General features: G+C 46.4%; 1 protein-coding gene across 4 annotated transcripts in view; it reads left to right on the forward strand.

The window, feature by feature from the left end:
* Positions 1-9,085, forward strand: part of Ksr1 (kinase suppressor of ras 1) — a 151,831-nt gene that overhangs the window by 82,570 nt on the left and 60,176 nt on the right. For all 4 annotated transcript variants that reach the window (XM_013016588.1, XM_013016590.1, XM_013016591.1 and 1 more), the window contains exon 2: positions 7,960-8,100. The gene's annotated coding sequence lies outside the window, so the exon portion shown is untranslated. The remainder of the gene's footprint in view (positions 1-7,959; positions 8,101-9,085) is intronic.

The following is a 9,085-nucleotide window of genomic DNA, read 5'->3' on the forward strand; positions in this document are numbered from 1 at the left end:
CTACCCAGCTATCTTATGATAGTGTCTATTCCCAATCAGCCATCCTGTGATAGTCCTTGGGAATACTAACACTCTACCACTTTGAGCAACAGCTCCACTTCCGGTTTTTGAATGTTTAATTGGAGATAAGAGTCTCATGTGGACTTTTCTGCCCAGGCTGGCTTTGAACTGCAATCTGCAGATTTCAGCCTCCTGAGTAGCTAAGAATACAGGTGTGAGTCACCAGCACCTGGCCCTGCATTGCTATTCTCCTTGGGAAGTAGGGCAGCCTCCACTGGGCTGTGCTCTTGCTGAGGGGTCCAGAAGCCTCCATACAGGCCTAGCCTCAGAAGCATAGTTCTCCAAGGCCCCTAGCTTGGGTGAGCCTAGCCTCCTAGATCACTGTGATCCTGGGTCACTTGTCACATCTACCAGGCCATCCTGGGGGCTAAACTCTAAGATCTACACAACCAACTGAGGGGAGGCAAATGTGGGCTAAAAAGTTTGGGTGACAAGGAAAGAGAGTTTCTGAGGCATAACATTCTGTGTATTTGGGGTCTGTGAGCAAATCAGATGTATGGGCCTCCGTGTTGCTGGCATCCCGGAGTTCCTGGAGCTGCTTCCTTTCCCAGCAGGAGTTTCTCCCTCTCAGTGGCTAGTGATTCCAGTGTCAGCCCTGCAGATCATCTGCTCTGCTGGGCCCACCTTCCTCAGGGATACTTCACAAGCCTCACCTTCACCAGAGCAATTCCTGACAGCTTCTGTTTGGGAAGTTCCTGTCCAGATCATGCCTGGAGCAACTGGGGTGGCAGATCGCTAGGGATGGCAGGTTGGTATGGGTGCAGGTGCTCATCAAGGCAAGAATGTTCCCAGAGTTTATGCCACTTCACTCCAGTCATGTTGCCTGTTGCTGAAGGTGAGAGCCCCAAGGAATGTAAGGGTTCAGGGTTTGCCAAGTGAACCAGGGTGAGCCAGGTCTTAGCCCTCCCACGTTTAGAACAAATATATCTGATGCGCAAGTTTCAGTATCAGCCTTCAAGGCCAGTGTCAGAGTTCAAAGTCTTCTTTAGCCTCATATCAAGAGATGGGTATGATTCCACCCACCTAGTCCCTCCTGCCCAGGAGGTAATAAAAGAAGACTTGAAGACAGATTGATATGAGTACCACCTACCACAACCATCACAGAGTAGGCATTTTGCTGAACATTTTTATCGATAATTTTCTCATGTAAATCTTTATACTAGCCTTTCAGGTGGATCAATCGTATTTTACAGGTAGGAAAACAGATGCAGCTGGATTTGGTAATCCCAGAACTTGGGAGGCTGAAGCAGGAGGATCCTGACATTGAGACTCAATTAATCGATCTACATAGTGAGATCCTATCTCAATTCCCCTTCTGTTCCCACCCCCTCCCCCCACCAAAGAAACTAAATCTGACTCTTGAAGTTTCTTTGCTGTGATCGCCCACATAGGGCGTATGCATCCAGGGGCTTTGAAGCTGTCCTGCAGTGTTGAGAGTGAGAGTTCTTTCTGGTGGAGCTGTGTAGCCCAGGTAACCAACAATAGTGACATAGGCCCCCATACTTTTCTGGCTTTTTCCAAGAACTTTTGTCTGTAGCGGCTCACATGGCCCTGACCTCTGAAATGGCACTATTGTTCTAGGTGGTGAGGACAAAGCTGAGCTAAGCAGTTTCTCCATCTTCGACCTTTAATGTCAGCTGGTCTTGCAGCCCAAGAATCTTAGTGAGTGTGTGCTGTGTACCGAGTATCAGGCTGTACCCAGACGTCTGTAGGCCGGCTTGAAACTCTTCTGTTGTCTGGAAACCAGGCTGGGTGTAGGGCAGGGCAGGGGACACGCTGAAGGGAAAGAACAAGTGAGTTGGTGGAGACCTCAGTTCCTGCCCAGCCTCTGTTAGCATCCTAATGACGCCCTCTGCTGCTGCTGGAACTTCACCACTGGAACCTCAGGTGCTTTTCTATTCTGGAAAAATTTATATCTTGTGGTTTTTGTGGTGAAGAGAAAATGATGCTGCCAACGAAAGGGCCCCTGTCAGGCCCCCAGGCTGAGCTGGCAGGCCCTGCTGTGGTTTCTCTGGGAAAGTGGCCCTTTGGTGCTTCTGAGATTGCTACAACTTTCTGAAAAGTGAGAGCGGCTCCATTTTGCTGTGATGGGGGTCCAGGGGGCTGAGTACTGAGTACATACTGAGTACTGCAGTGTTTCATGCCCCTCAGCAGAGCCCAGATCTGTAGAGAGCAGTCATAGCGCCCCAGTCATCCCTACTCCTCTCACTCATTTTCTAGGTGCAGTGGTCAGTCACTTCAGATTCTGTGCATCCTGCCTGTCCTGGGGTCTGCTTGGGGCATCTTAGCAGAGATCTCCCAACAGTCTTCAAGAAAGGGTAGGCTAGGGATATAGCCTAGTGGCATGCTTGAGGCTGTGGTTTAATTTCTGAGGACTGAAAAAAGAAAAAGAAAAAAAGAATAAACAATAGTGATAACAAACAATCCCCACATCTTTACTGGGGAATTTGTTCCTGGTTTTGTTGGGGGGGGGCGATGTATGTGTGTGTGTGTGTGTGTGTGTGCGTGTGTGTGCATGAGTGTGCGCGCACGCACACACACGCTGGTCTTGGGGTTTCAACTCAGGCTCTCATGCTCTTACTTGGCCTTATCCACTCAAAGCTGGTGTTTCTACTACTTCAGCCACATCTCTTCCACTTCTGTGTGTGTGTGTGTGTGTGCGCGTGTGTGTGTGTGCTCATGTGTGTGTGTATGTTGTGTGCCCATGTGTGTGTATGCCCATGTGTGTGTATGTGTACGTGTGTGTTTGTATGTGCCTGTGCATTGAGGCTTGAACTTAGGTCCTGGATACTGTCCCTGAGCTCTTCTCCCCCCCCCCCCCCCCCCTTAAGGCTAGTGCTCTACCACTTGAGCCACAGTTCTGCTTCTGGCTTTTTTCTCTTTTTTTTGCATGGGGAAGGTAGATAATTGGAAATAGAGTCTCATGGACTTTCCTTCCCAAGCTGGCTTCAAACTGTGATCCCCAGATCTCAGTTTCCCCAGTAGCTAGGATTACAGGCATAGGTCATTGGTGCCCAGCTTGTTCCAGTTTTTGAGATGCTCAAACTCCTGACTTGTCACTTGTCCAATTAGTGATTTGTTTCCCAAGCCATTTTGATAAGCACATGTGTCTGACTAGGCTCCAAAATGTATCAATGTTCCCTTTTCCATCCATTTTACCAAAGTTTTAAAATAACAAGCAGCAAACCAGTGCATTGTGCAGACTGCTGAGGTTCTAGTGGTGGTCAGGAGTGCAGACCTAGCCTCTAGCCTCCCAGAGTCCACAACCTTAAAGAAGAAAACCGCGGTAGTGGCACTGTAGCTCAAAGTGGTAGAGCACTAGCCTTATGCTGAAGAGCTCAGGGACAGCACCCAGGCCCAGAGTTCAAGCCCCATGACAAAAAAGAAGAAAGAAAGAGAGAGGGGGTGAGGGAGGAAACAAGTAAGCAGACACAAGAAATGAGATCTGTGATCATTTCAGGGAAATTCCTGTAGGAAGAGGTGTCTAAGCCAACCTCAGCTGGGTTCCCTAGGAAGATCCTGCCTGGCACAAGGTAGGGGCTGAAAAGAGCCAGGCAGGTTAGAGAGGCTGAATTGCTAGCTCTATCCGAGGTTAGAATAACCAGCCATGGCCAAAGCCCAGTGTGGAATGGATGTGGAATTGCTCCTAGAGTTCTGCCCCGTGCTGGTGATAGATGTTATTGCTGTTTCTCTTAGTGCCAGGCCAGCCTCTTTGGTTGATACAGTTTTGAGTTTGCACAGCTATTTGATTCATAGGCCTGCCTTAGGTCAGCCCTTTGGAATTGTGACTTGGGAGTGGTTTGGAATGAAGGGGAGGACTGGCTGCTTCCTTCCTCCTTGGCCATGTGCATAGGCAGGTGGGGACAGAAATGAGTGGCTCTGATATAGAACATGGAGACCTAGCTTGTCATTTGGGGGTTTCCATATCTTCAGTATGATCTGGTCACTCTTGTTTTGCAGATGAGTGAACTGAAACCCAAAAAATAAATTCACTTCCTGAAAGACAAACAGCCGGGTAACTGGCCGATTTGGATCTGCTCATCTCAGAAGTATGTGTTCTGACCCATTCCTGTGAGAGACTGCTTTGAAGGTGTTAGCTTGTATAGTAAGGCTGCTGTGGTCCAGGCTGTTAGAGTCACAAGAAGAAAGCAGAAATCCTCACTTGGGGGCAGGGGAAGCCTTGATGAAGAGATGGCCCACTGGGCAGAAAGGACAATTTAAGCTGAGATCAGCAGTGTAGAAAACTAGGCCAGTAATTGAGGAATAGCTGTTGGGTGGGTAGGTGCCTTGGGGACTGGATGGGGCAGAGAAGGGATAGGAATGGAGATGAGCCTGGGAATGGAGGCTGAGGCCCAGATTTTAGACTCTGTCTCAGGGAGGGATGTGGATTGAAGACTGAAGGAAAGACCAGAGTGCCCTACCTCGTGTACTGGATGAAGGTGACCTTCATGCCCTCAAGGTGTTCCCAGGTGGACAGCAAATTAACTTCTTACACATAAGAAGTTGTGAGCCTCTGCAGAGAGATTTTTGGGCAGAAATGCCTTGGGTTTGTCCGTGAGCTGGTACTGGCACTGAACTTCAAAACTGCAACTGACTAGAATCGTTTTGATTCTGACTTAGTGTCCCCATGTGCTAACAAACCCTCTTGGCAACCTGCCATAGCAGAATTTGCAGCTTGGGATCTTCAGAGAGATGGCCAGTGACTAGTGGGCTGAGTAATGATAAGATCCAACTACCTTTTTTTTTTTTTTTTTGAGAGAGAGACTTACTATGTAGCCCAGGCTAGCCTCCAACTATATATCCTCCTGCCTCAGCTTGCTGGAATGATAGGTATGCGCTACTGAACTTTACTTCCAAACTACTTTTTGAGGGCAATTTCAGTTAGTGGTGTGGAACTTCCTTGTCATTATAGGTCTCATTTCCCATCTACATTCCCCTTTACCTTACCACACAGGTTCTTTCCCTGGGGTCTATAGATGTAATGAAGTGATTTTAAAAAGAGAATATGCTATGTTTTTGTTAAATTTTAATTAATGAGATAAATATTATATGTTATTCAGCCTAGTAGAGGTAATAAGGTACAGTTGGCAAACACCTGTGACTTGGGGGCTGGTGGGAACCCCAGCAGGTAATTTTCATACCACAGGACAATTGTGGAGCTATCTGAACAAACTGTTTATGCCTGCTATAACTTCAAAACTACAGTGATTAGACTTGATGCTAATGTCATTTAATACTTCAGTAGAGATTTAACACAATAAGCCTATTGCCCTATCATATTTAAGGAAATTTTTGATGAGTATATTTAATATACAGTAGACAGTTGGAATTTGCAGGTACGTGGTTCCAAGGAGACCACTGGTGGAGGAAAAACTGAGTGCTCTGGACGTGCAGAGTTCAGAGCTATACTACAGATGCTTAATTCATTTTTCCCATAATGCCACCTGAAAACTTGTAGCTTTTCAACAAACCTAAAATTTTCACTTCATCTCTTCAAAGCACACTCATTTTTGCCTTGCTTTTAGAGTAGCATTTGCTCTTTTTGGAAAGCACATTTTCATAAAATTAAAGCCAGAGAAACATGCAGGGAATCAGACGTTTGAAACACACTTGACATGAACACAGAACAGACAGAGTGAACTTCGGTTTTTTTTGTTTTTTGCTTTTGTGGTGCTGAGGAATCGAACCCAGGGCCTCATGCATTGCAAGGCAAGCGCTCTACCACTGAGCCACTTTCCCAGCCCCAGACAGAGTGAATTTCGTAATGTACACGTGAGAAATAAAAAATTTGGTTTGGAAATTTCTTTTGATTTAAAGTTTTTTTTTAAGTTATCTTTGGATTTCATTTTGTCAAAACCATGTGGAATAAGTCTTTATAAGGCAGGCATGTTGAAACTAATTTTCTTTATAATCATAATTTTTTTTTTTGCTGGTCGTAGGGCCTGAACTCTGGGTCTAGGTGCTGTCCCTCAGCTCTTCAGCTCAAGGCTAGCACTCTACCACTTGAGCCTCAGCCCCACTTCTGGCTTTTTCTGCTTATATGGTGCTGAGGAATTGAACCCAGGGCCTCATGCATGCAAGATAAGCACCCTACCACTGAGCTACCTTCCCAGCCCCTATTTTTTAAATTTAAAAGTATTGTTCTTTGAAAGAGAGTGGGCCTCCTCAAATCACCAAAGGGGCCATTGACTAATGGTTATAAGCTTCTGTCCTAATTGGAAGTTGGGTGCCTTTCTAAATATTTGCAATTTAAAATCATTTGCTATAGTTAGGCACCAGTGGTTATTCATATAATCCTAGCTACTCAGGAGACTGAGATCTGAGGATTGAGTTTTGAAGCCAGCCTGGGCAGGAAAGTCCGTGAGACTTTTATCTCCAATTAACTATCAAAAAGCCTAACATGGAGCTGTGGCTCAAGTGGTAAAGCATGAGCCTTGAGAAAAACAATAGCAGCAACAACAACAACAACAAAAAAAAAAAACAGTTCAAGGAGAGTGCCTAAGCCCTAAGTTTAAGCCTTAGTTCTGGCAGGTGCACACACGCATGCATGTATGCACACACACACACACACAATTGCTATTACTACTAATTATTTAAGTCTATGACATTGTTAATATATAGTTCCCTGCAAAGAACTGTATTTGAGATCTTTATAGATAGAAGGGAAAGGAATGAGTTAACCAGGTACAAAGAGGGGCAGCTGGGCCTGAGGGTCTCCAAGTGCTGGGTTCCCAGACTCTGAGGTTGTTGCTTGCCTTATAGTTACACTGTACGTTACCATGCTGGATGCCACTGAAGTCTTGTTGCCGTCTCAGGTGTGCTCAGGGCTTGCCTCTGGGGCCCTGCATCTTAGCTGAGCAGTCTGCTGGGCTCCCGGCTGTCTTGGGTGTGGCTTACATTGCTGAAGGAGTCTGCTCAGCAGCCTCTGCTTAGAATGATCTCCTCTCTTTTTAACCTGTTCCTAGCTGTATCCTCCTTGGATGTCTTGTCCCCACCTACATGTTTTTCAATCCTGGTCAAAACCTAAAGCTTCGTCTGAGCTTTACCTAGGTCAAGCTGTCCTTGTTCCAACATAATCTTGAGTCTTCTGAAAGTCTGGACAGGCTTCCCTTGGAAAGACTCACATGCCTGGAATTTGCTTATATGTCAGGATGTGCACCTCTCAAAGCCCACTTGAAAATGGGAGTCCAGGGCTCCTACTAGTACTGTCCCTACCCAGCAGTCATGTCCACTATGTCAGGTGCTCATTGTGTGCTGCTGCTGAGCTAAGCGCTTGTCTCTTTTTAACTTCTCCAAGAAGGAGTGAGAATTTCTATTATTATCCTCATTTTGTAAGTGGGGGAGTGGGGGAACTGATGCTTTCTTGGTAGTTGGGAGAGGGTTAAGTAACTTGTCCAAGGCCATAGAACCAGAATAACTTGGTGGATTTTTGTTGTGGTTGTTGTTGATCGCGAGGCTTGAACTCTGGGCTTGGGCACTATCCCTGTGCTCTTCAGCTCAAGGTGAGCACTCTCCCGTTTGAACCACAGTGCCACTTCCAGTTTTCTAGTAGTTTATTGGAGATAAGTCTCATGGACTTTCCTACCCGGGCTGGCTTTGAACCATGATCCTCAGATCTCAGCCTCCTGAGTAACTAGGATTATAGGAGTGAGCCACCGGTGCCCGGGCTAGCTTGGTGGATTTTAAGTTAGGCTATCTGATCTAGGAGGTTTAGGGAATCCTCCTGGCATCCCAAGCTCCCATGGACCACATCCGGTCCATCCTTTTCCTAGCCTGCCCTTTCCATTTGTGACCTTACTGCTGTGGGAATGGTGGCAAGGAGGTCCTGGAATGTGTTCAGGCTGCCACATGCTTGAGTCACCAGTCACTTTGGCCTCCTCTCTCTTGGATTTCTTACAGGCAAAGCTGGTGCGGTACATCTGTAAGCAGCGGCAGTGCAAACTGAGTGTGGCCCCCAGTGACAGGACTGCGGAGCTCAACAGCTACCCACGATTCAGCGACTGGCTATACACCTTCAATGTGAGGCCCGAGGTGGTGCAGGTATGCAATAGACTCAAGGTGAAGACCAGAGAGGGAGGGGCCGGGTGAGGACCCTCCTCCCACCCCCATACACACACATACCTCAGAGCTAGCTTCACATGGCTAAGCCTCTGGTGGAATGCTCTGTTGGGAAGGGAACATGGTGATAGGGTGGGAGGACAGGGTGAATGTGGTTAGTGCTATTGTTTTATAAACTGCACAGTCTAAGGACATGGGTCATTTATTTGCTCTCCTCGTCATGACAACAGTTACCTTTCCTGGAAGCTTTGGCTATGTGGCAGTCTCTGTGCTAAACACTAAAAACATAATTCTCATTTCACTGAGTCCTCTAAGGAAGTGACTGTCATTATGCTTGAGGAAATTCAAGCTACAGAATGATTAAGTAATTTGTTTAAAATTGCAGCTAGGATTTGGAAATGAGTTTAAGTAGAATTTCTGGCTGCTTTGGCATGTTGTCTTCTTCCGGCCATCCTACTCAACCACACCAACCCAACAATTAACAAGCCCAGTAACCAAGGAGACCAGGTTGGGGAGACCGGACAGTACAAGTGGATATAAATAAATCAGCACATGGCAGATGTGGTTCATGTAGTCAGGACCTATAAAATCCCCTACATATTCTGAAACCTAGAAGATTGGTTCTTGTTACTATGTAAGAAGTAACAGACATTTGATGTAAACACTTAGGAAAATAGAAAGAAAAAAAAATCATGTAAGTCTTCCTGCCACTCAGAGAAAATCTTTTTTTTTTTGGTCAATTGTGGGGTTGAACTCTGGACCTGGGCCTTGTCCCTTAAAGCTTCAGCTCAAGGCTAGCACACTACCACTTGAACCATAGCACCAGTTCCAGTTTTCTGGTGGTTTATTGGAGATAAGAGTTTCATGGACTGGGCTGGGAAGGTGGCTCAGTGGTAGAGCGCTTGCCTTGCATGCATGAGGCCCTGGGTTCGATTCCTCAGCACCACATAAGCAAAAAAGAAAAAAA

The sequence above is a fragment of the Dipodomys ordii genome, unplaced genomic scaffold, assembly GCF_000151885.1.
Source record: "Dipodomys ordii isolate 6190 unplaced genomic scaffold, Dord_2.0 Scaffold31, whole genome shotgun sequence".
Classification (NCBI taxonomy): domain Eukaryota; kingdom Metazoa; phylum Chordata; class Mammalia; order Rodentia; family Heteromyidae; genus Dipodomys; species Dipodomys ordii.